The 16,093-nt window shown below is 40.1% G+C and overlaps 1 protein-coding gene across 3 annotated transcripts in view; it reads left to right on the top strand.

The window, feature by feature from the left end:
• The window catches only part of ZNF407 (zinc finger protein 407), a 460,325-nt gene that overhangs the window by 428,600 nt on the left and 15,632 nt on the right, over window positions 1-16,093 (top strand). The window lies entirely within an intron of this gene.

The following is a 16,093-nucleotide window of genomic DNA, read 5'->3' as shown; positions in this document are numbered from 1 at the left end:
GGCCAAAGCAGGGAAGAATCCTGCGGTCATTTATTACCATGCCATCTTCATAGTGTTTGCTGAACCAAGGTGCAGAGTAATGATTCAGACAAATGACGTTAATCATCATAGCTGGCCCTTTGGCAAAAATGGAATACCTAGCATTGCAGCGGGAGACCTAATCAGATTCTCCAAAACTTGCTTCCGAAGGAGAGAATTTCCTGTCTTCAGTTTTTCTGTCAATGGCTTCCCGTAGGATATATCATCTTTAAAAGAAACAGAGTGATAAGAAATTGTGCCCTCTTCCCCTCTCCTTTCCCTGATCCTCTGGAAAAAATCACGTTAAACTTTATGATTAATATTTATAGTGAAAATGTATTATTTTTATATTTTCTTCGTACTTATCTAATTTGATAAGATGGCAAGAACTATGACTAGTCAAGTCATATTTTCCATAATCCTGATAATCAGAGTTTATCTTTACTTTCTTGAAACTATTTTAAATGGCCTTGTGCATTATGAAACCAAGCTGTGTTACACACACATGTCGGCGCTCTGTAATTCTACTCTGTACACTGTGAAAACACGTGTAGATCTGATCAGAGGTTGACTGATGGTTAAGCATATTCTCAATGCATTTGGTAAGTATCTATTCCAAGAGTATATTTAATGTCTTTCTTGGTCTTTGATCTATACTAAAATAATTTCATTTCTCTTTTCTCTGTGTTGGGTTTTATTTTTTTAAATTAGGCTTCATTGGTGGGATGTAGTGATTATTTTTTGTGGGTACAAGGTCATTAACAAAACCAAAAAATTGTTTAGTTCTAAATATTTTCAGATTTATTAATTAGGTACATTTTGTCATCATTTATCACACATACTTTGGTGCTTAGATACTTGGCACATGATGCTCTTGTGTAGAAGGGAAAACAATTTAGAGTTCCAGTCATATATCATCTCTGGGGGAAAATTAAGTTGACATGTAGGAGGTTAATGTATACACTTTAGATTCTTTGCTTGATTTGCTGTTTTCTTCTTCATAACTCTAGGTAAACAGTTTGTGCTGCCATTTAATGCACAGGTTAAGTGTAGTTGCAGGCTATTATACATCATTAAAGTAAGTACATAATATTCACTCATGGAAGAAAGATGGAAGCTTTTCACTTGTAGCTGCTTGGACATTTCATTTGTCATCTAATACAGCACTGAAAAAATTAGTTGTGGCAGCTCTCATGTAATTTATAGCTGAATGCCATGAAATTAAGCAGTGAGCACACCGTTTTGGCTGATGAGTGTGCATGTGTTTTGCATCTTCCCATTCCAATGACAGATTTGGCAAACACACTGTGCTGGCCATTCAAAAGTTTGTCTCTGTTACCCTGCTTTCATTACCCTTTCACCAAACACAGGATTCATCTTTGAATACAGAGCTGCTTTTAACAATTATGAGAAAGTGAGATACCTGTTAGAGTCCAGAAATGACATCAGGCCTTCTCCCATCATTCCACCATTTTATTATGATACTTCTACCTCTCATATCAGGAAATAAAGCAAATAACAGTTTAGTGATGATGATTGATGTTCAGTATGGCAGATGGAGTAGGTAGATACCAATAGAATGGACCTCAAGGCCTTGTTCTCTATATTTGGTCAATAACCAATATATTACTAATCACATCCAATAAACAGAACACTAGAAATGTGTATTTTTATCTGCCAGCCAGCAGGCACGGAATAATGTTTTTAAAGGTGAGAAACTGCCATGTGCAAGAAGCAACAGTGACTGATATGTCCTGCAGCTAGAGCTCCTGTACATTACAGCTAGACAGCTCATCCCAGTGAAATCTCATGTGTATCTGATTACCAATGGGCATCGCGTCCGCCTCGCCTCTGGAATACATTGCAAATGCCAGTTCTTGACTTCTGAGGATTCTGTTAGCTGAGATATCTTGTGATAGGGAGAGGTATCACAGTAGAATAGGATCTATAGGTATTAGTGTCAAGAAGAATAATGCCTTGCTTGCCCTTTCTCCTGGGTTATTGCATAGGTTATACAAAGATTGGGATGAGTTAATAGAAAACAAAGAAACCCGAGGTGGCAGGAATGGGTGAGAGGTGGGGGAAGCGGCAACATTGCAGAAATACATGAATTCTGCTGGTGCCAAAAATAACGTGTCTTTTTTTTCTCCCAGAGCAGTTGAATGCATAAAAGTACCTGATGTAATCATTATAGGGATCTTACACTGAGTAAAGCTGAGGTTTAACAGAGGATATTTATGCAAAAGTGATACTGAGAGTTCTGAAAACCCATTCTAAGTTTTAGCAAGAGCTTTTCAACCTTTGCATATGTATTGCAGTAGTGATGAGCAAAATAGTATAATTCTTTGATTTAATTTTCACTGTGATTTACAAAAATAAAACAATGTTCACAGGAAAAAAAAAATGTATGATTTAGGAATAGAGGGAACTGTGACCTACCAGTCCCTGACTGGGCATGGTGCCCTCATTGTCTGTCTCACAGGAGAGAATTCATACCATTTGTTGTGAAAACAACATACCTGAAAGAATCAGACCTACCTTGTTCACACCCAAGATGAGGAAAATGATTTATTATCTGTCCCTTGAATTTCTCTGAGCATTCTGTCTAAACTTTAAAGGAGGATTACATTTGCGATTAAATCTTAACAAATGTTGTTTTAACTAGACTGCAATATGTGTTATTGACAACAAGCGACTTTTCTTCTCAGAATAACATTGATACTTAGGCATGCAATTTACAAAAATGACAAGAAAGGGTGGTCCTTTTTCCAAGGTGAATGTGAGTTGACTGATTAGCTGGTATTTTAACTTAGATTCTTGCAAATTACAGACATAAGAAACCCTGCAATTTATATGTACTTTAGAAGTGAAAGCTTTAATCCCGTGATTCATGAAAGCAAAGTGGTAATAATTTAAGTACCATATTTTATTTATCCCTCTGAGTTGTCAACTGATACCAGAAGTATTTCCACTCTTTTGGGGTTGCTGCCTTTGGCCACCTAATTGCTTCTTAGGAAGGAAGAGGGAAATTGCTTCTAGAACTACGCGGATTGTCTTTGGCAGCGTCGAGCTGAGGCATCAATCAGTCCATCTGGGTAAAATCACAAGCTGACTCCGATATTGCTAAATATTTATACTGTCAAATACACACAGACATCCAGATGAAAAGAGGCATTCATTAGGAATTCTCCAGCTTGTCAGTTTAAAGATGTAGATTAGAGCAAAGCCTCCCACTATGGTACTGAGTGCTCAAGAAAAGTCTATATTTAGCCATTCTGAGCAATAAATATCATCATATTGCCTCATTTAGGTAAATAGAGAATAAATATTGTCAAGATGATCTAGAGATAATGTAAACAGATCCCTGTTCAGAGTCTGTGTTGCAGGGGAAATTCCAGGACAGTGATGTGCCGATGAAGCTTTTTGGTTTAACCCTTTTCCTTAATCACACACCCCTCCCCTTTTTGGTAGTGAAGATTGTGTTGCTGACAGACTAGGGGGAAAGATGAAGAAAAAAACTTTGTAGCCGCAAAGGTGATTTCCAGTTCTGTGAATTAGAACACTAATTAGTGCCGTGCTGCAGTATTGTCTCGATGGCACCAAAAGCTGCTGCCGCCGAAAATAAAGGTATCTGTAGCAACACCGAAGTTCAGAGTTTCACAGAGCTAATGAAGCCCGTCCATCTCAAGGGAACATTACAGCTCAAAGGTTAAGACACTATTTTACAGTACACCAAGGTAATGCTCGTGCTGGAATTTCTTTTGTAGCACATGGTTCTGAGATGAGATTTTTCACACTGAGCGTTTGCCATGAAAGACTGAGGTCTGTGCCTTGACACAGCTCCGTTTCTCTACGGAAACTCGGCAGGTCCTTTGCGTGGCAGTTTGACTCCACTGTGTTCTGTATGAGCAGAGGATGTGTCCCTTCTCAGGGGGGCACGTGCTCATTGCTCTTCCCTGGTAATTGATAATCTTAGAAGTTATGCTCATTGGGAATTTTAACTGATGTCAAAGTTTTAGTTAATTACACTAGATGATTTTTTTGAGATTAATAATTAACATCTCTCTTTATAACTAAATATCCATAATTAATCAGCAAATCATAACGTGAAGACTAATTAACTTCAAACTCAAATCTTAACAGAAAATCCATATTACTCTCCAACATCATTAATTACCAGAGTAATCAAAGTTATCCCTCATGGGATAAAACATAAAGCTTTGTGGGTTTATCAGCTAAGCTGTTAGCACAGAAGAATTTCCAGAGTAACTTCACATGGCATTACCGATTACAAAATTATTAGATGATTCAAACCCATATTCATTGGCCACATGTTCCATTGTCAATAAGCTGCTCCCGGGAACTGGATGGGGAACCAGCAAAGCAGAAACTTCTCCAGAGTGTCTGAGGTTTTCTTCACGGGAGGTGAATACAGCGATTTCTGGCAAGCAGGTAATTGGTTTGACTGTCTTTAAAACTACCTTGTACTCCTTTGTTTCTTAGCCTCACAGAATGCTAGTTAGCGAGTTTAAAATGGGTTAGCGGGAAGCCAAAGTGTACACCTGACATTGTTCATAAGGAGGAGTGTTTTATCAATAATAAAAAGTGTGAAATGTCATATCTAGCAATTATTAAGTGTTAGGGACAACGAAAAGGAGATACTGTGTAAAGGAAGAAGCACCATGCAAGACCAAAAAATTAACATGGACATCAAAAGACATGAAATGGGGCCAGTTTCTAAGAAACAGAATGACACCACCATTAATGGAAAAGTGCCTTTTCAGAGTTTCGTTTAGAAACTTAGGAGTTCAATTATTGTATCACCTAATCTTGTAAGCATACACATGGAATACTGTTCCTTTGTGTGGCAGCTGTAAAAATCCTAGGCAGTTTTTACTGTCAAGAAAACTCTGAATAAATAGGGGCTGTTAACTTAGGCAGATATCTGAGGTTATTTGGTGGCAATCAAGAACTCACAGCACTTCAACTAATGGGTTATGATCAGAAACTGTTCCTAATAGCCAGCTAGACGGATCTGAATATGAAGATTTCTATAATTTTGTTGTCAGCTTGTGATGTACTCTAGTGCTAATTATTTGGAACAATTATGTTTTCCTAATAACAAAAGAAGAAGCAGTGAATTAAGCAGGCTTACCTTCAGATCTTTAGATAACAGTTTAAATGCACTTGCCATTAAGAAATAACATTTCTTTTTGCCTTACGGAGCCCTAATTATTTAAGATGCTTGTCTTTTAAAATCTACTGCTTCTACTTCTTCTAAACCTGCTCGATGTGACAGTTTACACTGATGATTTCAGTAACTAGTATTTTCTCAGTCTTAGGTTTATGCCTGTACCTCCATAGACTGCTTACTTCATTTAGTTATTCAAAAACCATAATTAGTGCAGTAATTAACGTGTGGATCCTTCAAAGAAAGACTGCTAGAATCATGGGACGTGTCTCATCATTCTTACTGATGTGTGGATGATAAAGAGACTGAGGCTGCTGTGACAACAGGACTTGTATTATTGCACCGTAACGGTGCTGCAGGGAAATTCTGACAGGACCTTGGTCCACAGAGCCCCAACGTTTGAAAAAAAGTAATTATCCACACTGTTTCCATAATTCAGCTAGGTGTTATCCTGCATTTGCAGCTGTCAAATCATTTGTTTTAAATGTTTTTTTAAATATCTTATGAATACTTGAAAGTTTTGAGTTTTGCAGATTATCTCTCAGCCTATTTCTAAGCACAAGGCCCAAGCTTTTTTTTAAAATCCATTTCAGAGTCTTTCCTGACAATTGATTTCAGGCATTTGATAGTAATTTGAGTTAATGCAGGTTATAGTTTCAAAATCATAGTCATAAAAAAAGGCGCAGTTTCATACATTTATTTCCCTGGAGAATTTTTTTTGGTTCAATCTCAGTTTTCTCATAAGCAGAATTTCTTGTTTTCAAGCCATGGAAATGAGTTGTATGCAGTTAAATTTGGCTGGGCATGACATGGAGAGGTGCCGATAATAGTTCTGTAGTGCTCACAGCTACCTTGTTGGTCTCTCTCTGTGGTTATTTCATTTAGAACGTTTGGCCTTTAACTTCCTATAAGCAGGAGTCCATTTTTCACACCATGTCATTCATTGACATCTGCCCCCAAAATTCTGTGCTGTGTTTTATCCCTCGGGTAGCTCATGTGAACTGGGATGAAGTAGCTTTGATCGCATGGAGGGCTGTGCTCTTCCTGCCTGAAGGAATTTTTGTCAAAGTCGTGAGAATGCTGCCAATGTTGGCTTCTTCGGAGCCTAAAGTCCAGGCTGAAGTGGAAGTAAGGTGTTGATATTAGATAGTGGATATTGATAGGGAACAATTATATAACAAGAACTTTATTTCAATTGAGTGGCTACAGGTCGATTCCCCATGTTTAGTATACTAGAAAAAGACACTGGTATTGATCTGTGTTCAAAATGGGGTGGAAGATTCTGTCTTCCTCTGAATTTTATCAAGTGGAATATACCTTTGTATTCTTAATATCTTGTCAGTATGTCCCACATTTACAGTACATCTCTACATATTATACTTGCTGAGATCGAATTGGCTACACGTGGTTTCAACCACAACATAATGAAACCATTAGGCGTTCTGAGCTCATTAATAACTTGTAGCTGAGTGTGTGTATGTGATACTCTGCCCATAGACCCTCTTTGCCAATTGGAACACAAAGTGGCCCACTGTATAACTCTTTTCCTAAAAGATAAACTATCTAAATTAGCCTACATTGATGCTGCTACAGTTAACTAAAAACTCAGTGAGTTTTTTTTTTTTACACTCTTTCTAATACTTCTAATCCAGACTTCTAAACAACATTCTAATTTGTGAAAAACAGCTTTGAAACATGCTGTGACAAAGCACGTGGGGAATAGTAGAGCTCCACGTGCGATGCCGGCCAGCACTGTTACAAATGCTGTGTCCTGCTCGTGAAGTAGGAATTTCTTTTTCAGAAGCCGTAATTACTTTGGTGGCAAGCAGTTCTGAAGGGAAGGAGGAACAAGGGTTCTTCCCTGTGTTAAGCATTGCTACAGGCCCAGCACGTACTACAGGACACTTGATGTAGTCTGTTCCTAACGCTCACGGTATCCCACAAGGTGTCAGCGCCCTGTGCAATGGACGCAGAAACTGAAGCTTAGAGAGGTGGAACAAGCTGTCCAAGCACATGTGGCTAGTTAGTGGCTAAGCATAGATTTTAAGCTAGATCTGCCTGAGTCTTAATGTCTACATAAAATCACATTGTTAAAGAAAGCGTAGCATTATTGACAGTTAAAAGCCTTACCACATTCCTAAGTGATTGCCAATTATTACTATAAAAAAGAAGACACTAACGACCATAGGAAAAGCTGTAGAGTTTTCCCCACTTTCTTCAGCCATAAAAGAGCTAACACTGTTGTCCACACACACGCACTCTCCGTCTCTCCTTACCTCTCACACACTCTTTCTCTGCCTCTCTCTCTCTCTCTCTCTCACACACACACACACACACACACAGAATCCATCTAAACAAGCAATACCTTGAAATCCGCTCCTACGTTGTCATTTTAGCCATGAGATCACTCAGGCCTAGTGGAAAAGTATTGTAGATCTCACATTCGGCTGATACTGTAACGCATGTGTGTGTGCACGTGTGCACACACGCACACACACTGAGCCGAAAACAAGTGTGCAGCTCTACTGTAACTGAAGGATCAGTAGAAACTAAGGAACAGTGTGTTAATTGACCACAATGACAGCCACCTAGTGGACAATCAGCATCCCCATTTTCATATAAAGCCACATTCATGTAAGAGGTAGCTTGTCCTTAAACACTGGGTAGCATGCATTCACAAATGTCAATACAAACACCAGCGACAGTCTCTGAGTATCTCCCACAGATGTAACACTAAGCCTAGCCTGGTGGAAGCCCATCTTCAGCTTTAGATAATTTGCATTTCTTTCTTTTTAGGTATCTAATTGGTACGTATTTGGCCTTCCTGAATATCCCTTGCCCTTTGAATTAGCCTTGCCCATTTCCTTCCTTCCTTTTTTTTTTTTTTTTTTTTTTCTTATTAACTAGAGTCAGAGTCTCACTGTGTTGCCCTGGCTAGTCTGGAACTCCTGGGCTCCAGTGGTCCTCCTGCCTTGGCCTCCCAAAGTGCTGGGATCATGGGTATGAACCACCACACCTGGCCAGCCTTCTCATTTCTGTAACAACAGTAAAAATAAAACATAGAAGTAAATGACAGTTCAGCCTTATGATTTTTGTACTTATTATACTTCAGAAGAGTATATAAACCATTAGGTTTATTTAGATATCATTTTCATTATATCTAGAAAACAAATATGACACTAGACAGATCAGGTTTGTTTTCAGATGTGAAAAATAAGTCACTGAATTGGTCTAAATACCTAAAGATGAAGAAAAGAGTCACAATATTGTATAATTAGAGTCCTAGGAGTCTGTAGAGTTAGAAAATGATGTAACTGCCCACTGAATTTAGGAGTGCCCCACAGCATTTTTGACAGGAAGTGATTGGCACACTATTCTGTGCTTATATGGAGTGCATTCACTTTTTTTAAATTGAGATTTAATTTACATGCAATAAATTTAATCCTTTTTAGGTATACAGTTGGATGTATTTTGTCAAATGTTTGCAATCATGCAACCACAACCAAGTTAGAGAACATTTCCATTACCCCAAAAAGTTGCCTAGTGCCACTCTTCAGTAAATCTCTTCTCCCAGCCCTCAGGCCTTGGCTGTCCCTATTGTTTTGTCTTTTCCAGAATGTCACATCAGTGGCATGTAGCCATCTATTTCACTTGGCATAATGCTTTTAAACTTCATTCCTATTGGTGCATCCACCGCTCATGTGTTCCCTTCTGTCACCGAGTCCTGTTCTGTTGCATGTGTGTACCAGTGTGTTTGCCTGTCTCCTGGTGATGGACACTGGGCTACTTCCAGTTGTGGATGATTAGGAATCACCATACTATCAACGTTTGGCAGCAGGTCTTTGTATGGGCATGTGTTTTCATTTTCTTAGGAATGGGGTCATGGGATGATATGGTGAGAAATTGCCAGCAAACTGTTTTCCACCATGGCTGTGCCATTCCACACCCCCACCAGCAATGCATGAGAGCTCCAGGTGCTCCACATCCTCACCAGCACTTGACATGATCAGTCTTTTTAAAATTTTAGCCATTCTAATGGGTGTGTTGTGTATCTCATCATGGTTTTCATTTGCATTTTCCTAGTGACTGATGATACCAAGCATCTTTTCATGTATCCGTGTGTAAATTGTTCTCATTTTTAGAAAAATTCTTCCTCATAATGAGCTAAAGCAGTCCTCCTACACTCTGGACCTGCTCGGGTCGTGTACGCGCCCTGCTGTACACGACAGCCTGCCAGATACTTGGAGGCTTTTTCCTGTCCTTATTTCCACCCTCAAATCTGTCTTTGCCAAGCCAGCCTGCTTGGTTCTTTCCTTTCGCCTGCCTGCCTGCCCCGCTGCGTCCCTCCCATCACTGTCCGCTTGCTGTGGCTTCTGCACCAACCCTCTGGCTCCTGCATCACGTCAGTGTGGATGTGCTCCCATGTGTGCACCTCTGTGAAAACATGCTTCCTGGCACTGAGTGCAGTGCTCTACTTTGCAAGGGCTGTGTTGTCTTAAAGCAGCAAAGGTTGGGTTTGCTTCTGTAGCAACCATCATGGGCAAATTTAACAAGTTGACCTTGTGGCTTTATCCATGGTACTGATGAAAATGCTCCACTCGCCAATAAAGAGTCCTGCATTACAGGGTTTATCCACGGTACTGATGAAAATGCTTCACTTGCCAGTAAAGGGTCCTGCATTACAGGGTTTATCCACAGTACTGATGAAAATGCTCCACTCGCCAATAAAGAGTCCTGCATTACAAGGTTGACAGCACCATCCAACTGAGTACATATAATTGGCAGGTATCAGTATATAAAAATATTTACAGGGGAACCAGCTAGTTTGATAATCAATGATAGAGTTTTCTAAATTGCTAAACCGCTCCATTTACTTTGGACACTGAGAGCTGCTGAGCAATTATGAAGTATTTTGATTACCTTTCATTTTTGGTATCTACTATATGTTTCTGTAAAAAAGTACTGATATACGCAAATATGCTCAGGATAAGATTTTAAACCCTGGGGCCGCAATGTCAAACACCACTGAAAACCTCTGGAAATGAGAGCAGTTGACCCTTTCTGACATCCTTAGAATCTTATGTAAGGTTTTCGTAATTTACAGAACTAATATTAGATCCAGTGATAATCTCCCCCTCCCCCTTTTAGGAATATATAGCAGCATCTGGGGGAAAGTCTCGCCTTTTGGAAAAAAAAGACTATATTCACTTGTTTACATATACTGGAGCTTCATGAAAGGGTTTGTTGGGGTTTTTTCTTTCTTTTTTTTTTTTTTTTTTTTTTTTTAAAAAAAAACGGGTTTCTGTTTGTTTGTTTGTTTTCCTTTAGTGGGATAAGGTCTTTAGAACTGAACTCCTTGACAATTCTAGCTTAGACTACCAGAAGCCACTAGAAGACTCTGTATTGTTTCTGGATTCTGTTACCTTGGGCGCTGTTCGTACTGATTTAGTGTTTGCTTTTGTTCTTTCATTATTTCTTATTCCTCCAGTATTAGGAACAACCCTAGGTAATGTTTCTGATCATGAAGTGGATGTGACCTTAAAATAACCCTGAACTATTCTCATTGCTATGGCCCATGTCAAAAACTTGCAGATTGTTGTGATTATGAGGTTTTCATTGATAACGTTTGATCAGTGGTTTAAAATTAACATATTTTATTGTAAGTATGTTACATTAATATGTAAGATATGACTAAAGCAACATGATATTTGACTGGTTTATTAAAAAAAACTATTCACATTATTTTTATGTGTGGTGTTTAAATTTTCTTTTCTGCTAAAGATCAACATGTACCTAATATTTTGACCAACACTGAAGATTTATTTGTACATCATAGTTCTCCAGGTACTTCACCACACTCAACACTCAGTTTAAACACATTGGTGCAAATTCCATTACAGCAAAGAATTTCTTCTAGGATATTATTGTAAAGAAAGAGAGTACATTGTCAGCAGTATGTTTCTGAATAGGGAATGAAGTTATTTGCAGCTTGATTAGGAAAAATGTGGGTGTGGGGGGGTGTGGGTGTGTATGTGGAGGGTATGGATGGGTGTGGGAGGGTGTGTGTGCGTGAGTGTGGCGGTGCATGGGGTGTGCGTGTGCACACATGTACATATGCCTTTGTATGTAAAAATGTGCAGATGTGATCATCTCAGCAGGAAGTTTTATAATATAACTGGAGATGAAAGAAAATACAGCCTAACTGGTGGTAAAAAGTTATTCATTTTAATTAAAATCCATGCTAATAACTGAACCATTCAGTTTGCACTGTTTACATAAGATTATAAGCACTCAACTTATCTGAGTGTTTAAATTCCTTTTTCAGGCTTAAGTTGGGGCATTCAGCAAAACAGTTGTCAAGTCCCTGGCCTCCTGCACGTAGGCCCATTGCCTGCAAACAGTGGAAATGTTGCCCTGGAAATGTGGCTAAAGTTTCGTGAAATGAAACATGAGGCATGCCAGGCCCATCTGTGCCAGCCTTATGAAACAAAAGCACCCAATTTTATCATCATTGTCTTTTGTTCTCCACAGTGCTATTCATGTGGCTGTTTTATGAATGCCAGAGTCTGGGGGCATCCATTGATCCGCCGCTTTCTTTGCCGCACCGTTTGTTCTCTGTTATAATACTTGTCACCCCTGCACCCTCTTCTTTTTAAAAAATGGAAACTTCGATGTTGAGAATCTTGAGTAATGCTATAAGGTTTCGTGCTATGAGGCTAGTGGGCTTTGTTTTTGGATTGCAGATCAAGTATGAACTGGGGAGAGGTAGATGACTATACTCTTAAGCAGAAGGATCAAATATGTTGCTATGTAAGTCCCAGAATCTATAAACCACTTATTTTATTATATTTGTGTCAGTTTTCATTATCTTCGTGAATAGGCATTTCCCATCTTAATGCAACAGTATTTGCATATGATGAACCAACCAGCTCCAACATGGCTTCTTTTAAGGATTCTGAATTTCCATTCAAATGATCAGAAGCAATTCTTATTTGAGATCACACTGGGCCAAATGTGGTAACGGTAAATTTATTTGAACTGTAATGCTACAATTAGCCCATTAATTTTTTAGTCTAAATAACACAGTCAGCTGCTATATATTGTGGAGGTGGAGGTATGTTACATGTTCATGTCATAACAGAAATTTTAAAACTGCAGCAACACAGGACCAGTCACTGTGTCCTGTTTCCTATAGACGAAGCGGTGATCAGAGCCAGCTGCCCAGCCCGTCTCTGAGAGTATCAGCGTGGCCAGGCATCAGCGTTCTACCAGTAGGAAGGAGCTTAGAGACATCGAACCAGTGGATTTAATCCACATCCTCCGAGGCTTAGACTTTCTGAGAAAGATGAATAGGAAACCAAGTTGCTGCGCATCCCTCCACTCATTTTAGTCAACACTGCTTCACTTTTGCTGCCTTACATTGTGAAGTTCTTGGGGAAATTTTAATAGTTCTGATGCTGAAAAATTAAAATCCACTCATAAGCCAACAGTTAGAAAGTGGAGCCAGTACCCAGCCGAATCGTGGCCACCCAAACCGAGGGGTCCTGCCCCCGTGGAGCCAGGCCCATCCGAATGAGCAGCATCCTCCTGTGCTTACTCACTCCCTGGAGCGGCTGTGCAGAGAGTCTGTGAGAATCAATCCCCTCCCTTCTTTGGCTTTTTGTTTTCATAGAGTTGAAGACAAGAAAAAAAAAAAAAAAACCTTACCTCACTCCCTCCTTGCATGTGTTCTATGTAGATTCAAACCCAAAAGTCTCTTGTCAGGATTTGGCATTTGCCTCCCGAATGTCCCTTGACCTCTGTCCTGCCGTATGTACTAGTTGAGTTTAAGTCAAATAAATTACGTTTATGGTAGTTTCTCTGTAGGTTAAAAAGTATCCAAAGAAAAAGGGAAGGAAACCTTCTTTATTAAGAGGGCTATATCCAAAATCTAAGCTAATTTTGATTTATCTACTAGAATATTTGGGATTCTGATTTGTTTATATGAATTTTAAAAATTGGACAATAAAGCCAAATCTTGAATAATACAAGCATGCTTTAAGAAAGAACCAAGCCCAGTGTTAGAGGAATCGGTTTTTTGCTTGTATGACATATTGGGAAACGGATTATGTGTGGTTGATCTGTGGGGGTTTAATGACTAGCAGGACGATGTCAAAAATTGGAACCAAAAAAGCAAGTAGCATTGTTCTAGCCAGTAGGAGTTACTAGTAAAAGGATGGCATAGAAAACAGAAGGTACTCATAACACTAAAAAAAGCAGGCATGGCCCTTCCTCCAGGACTGCCCAATGAGTGAGCGAGTTACAGCAGCACCCAGAGCCAGGGACCCTCTGCCTTCTGCGGCCTCACTTTGAAGGTGACTCTGCTGCCAGCACCCTGGCCCAGCATACTGCAGTCATGTGGCAGCTTTTTAAAGCAGGTTCTGTAATACAAGCTTTTCCAAGAGGATTTTTTTCCCCTTCACTTTCTGTATGCAGTTTACCTACTGTACTTCCCGGAATTTCTAATAAGACTTTCAGATATTTTAGTAATACTTTTCAAAGCATGGCTCCTCCTAATAGACACCTTGGCACTCTGTAAATTAAGTAAGACAACAACTGTTAGATCACCAGGATAATGCAAACGTACAAGCACAGTAATCAAATGGACATATATAAAAGCTGAGATGTATAGTGTCACTCTCTCTGTTTTGCCCTTTGGCAATTCTGCTTTGAGTTTCTTTCAGCCAGCAAATGAGGAATTAATTCGGTACTGTCATTCTGATTGTCTGGCTGCCGCAGAAGAGAGTGGAGTATCTTTGTTGAGAAAAATACCTGATGACGTTTAGTATTGAGTAGAGGCGAAGGTAAACATATGAATGTCCGTATTTCTGTGCACATCATGCCAAGTTTCACATGAGTTTCTTTTCTTCGTTATAGTAATGAAGCCACTAATCAGACAGCCTTATATTGGTTGTTATATAGAATATGGCACGTGTTGGTATTCACAAGTCGCTAACCACGTGCGCAGGAGGAAAATGGCCAGAATCATAGACTTAGATCCTAATGGAACTGAGGCTGACAGCTGTCAGCAGCATCGGGCCTGTGCCTCCTATCCCGATGACCCGTACAGACACCGCCCTTTTTGCTCTCCATAGTATTCTGATTTCACTGATTAATTTTGTGGTCTTTCTGGAATTATGTGTCAAAGGCCTAATTTCTGTGTACATGGTATTTCTTTTTGTCATTTGCCATGGTCGATCCCTCTCTTCTTTCTTCCCTTTCGTGACCTCAGGTCTTGACTTTTCAGCCTTTTTGACTGGCTCTGACCATTCTTTGCCAGTGTCCCCTGGAGCTCCTTTCCTCAGGGTGGCTGTCAGCCTCCCACGCAGTACCCAGGTGACCTCAACCCTCAGCTGTTTGGGACCACTACCTGTGTTCTCATCATAGCCTTCAGAAGTCTGTTTCCAACCCAGCCGAGCCTTCCCCAGGCCTGAAGCATGTTGCCAGTAATGACTGACAGGACTCTTAACTCTCAGCTCAATACGAAAGTGAGAGATGCTTTCATGAGCCAATGATTGGAATCCTGGCACTTTCTGTCTTTAAAAACATCAACTAGATTATTTTCACCAACTTTATAATTATGTTTAAAATGTTTGTTTTGTTTTAGAATGACAAGATGTGAAGGCCTGCTATTTGCAAACATGTATTTACAAATAACATATTTTGCTTGTGAACGGTTATGATTCCTAAAAACTGAAAAAATTAATTACATTGGAGGGTTGGAAGGGGCAGAAGGGTTGAGCAGGCAGTGTTCAGGCTGTAGGGTCACCAAGCCAGAGTCACCTAGCGAGAGGCTCCCTGGCTGGCAGGAACGGGCCTGGTGGGGACCCTTTTGTGGAGTCACCCTTGGCCAGCCTGGATGCAGTGGGGGCAGTGCTGCCAGCCACGCTCCTTGACAGGAAATCTGAGTGGTGAGTGCTCACAGCAACCTCGCTGTCTTTCCAGATAACACTCTGGCCAGTAGTATTTTTTTTTTTTTTGGTTGGGGGCTGGGGGAGTTGTTCCTCACGATCTTACTGTCAGCTGGTGTGATACATAATTGCACACAAAACTAGGCAGATTCAAATCTCTGGTAATTGCCCAGAAAGTTCATGTTGTTTGCATTTGGAGGAACTGAGCATCAGGTAGTGTCTTGGGTGGCTGAGAGCTGAAGCCAGAGATCGGCATCATGGAGCTCAGATGAATTACTTGGCGTCCGACAGCGCAGCCTCCTGCTCTGGCAGGGTTCACTAACTAGCCTGGGATCGTGCTTACTTGTCCGGTTCCTGAAGACATGTGGGTCCCCAGCACTGTCTGCTCTGATAGGCCCACTCGTATTCAGCAGAACTTCTGCTCCCTGCTTTGGGACTTCTAGAATCATTATCTAAATATTAGCAAGAACATTAGAGCCCTTGATTTGAGTCCTCTTTGCAGCATCTCCAAAAAGTGGTCGTTCAGGTTTTTTTTACTAGGAGCCCCAATGCTAAGGCATCGTGTTTCAGTTTCTGAATCAGTGTGATTAAGGCAAAGTTTTCTTCCTGTAACTTCCCTCTGCTGTTCCCCATTTTGCCCTCTAGAGCCATGCAGAATGAACCTGTTCTCTTTCTGCATGATAGTCCTTTAAGTATTTGTAAATTGAAGCCATTCTTTATGCATTTTATGTCCCCAGTTATGTTTGTTTCTTTTCTCTATGTTCATGGCTATTTGTCAATGTTTCTCTTAAAACATGGAGCTCAAGCTTAAACACAACACCCTAAGTATGGTCTGACCAGCTCATCATCGTATTATTCCCGTTCTTCGCCTGAACTCTGTACTTGTATTGATGTAGCCGCGTCAGTGTATTGATCCTACCAGTGGCTAGAACTT

Source organism: Macaca thibetana, chromosome 18 (assembly GCF_024542745.1).
Source record: "Macaca thibetana thibetana isolate TM-01 chromosome 18, ASM2454274v1, whole genome shotgun sequence".
NCBI lineage: Eukaryota > Metazoa > Chordata > Mammalia > Primates > Cercopithecidae > Macaca > Macaca thibetana.
The sequence above is the reverse complement of the archived record's forward strand: the minus strand, read 5'-3'. Positions and strand labels throughout refer to the sequence as shown.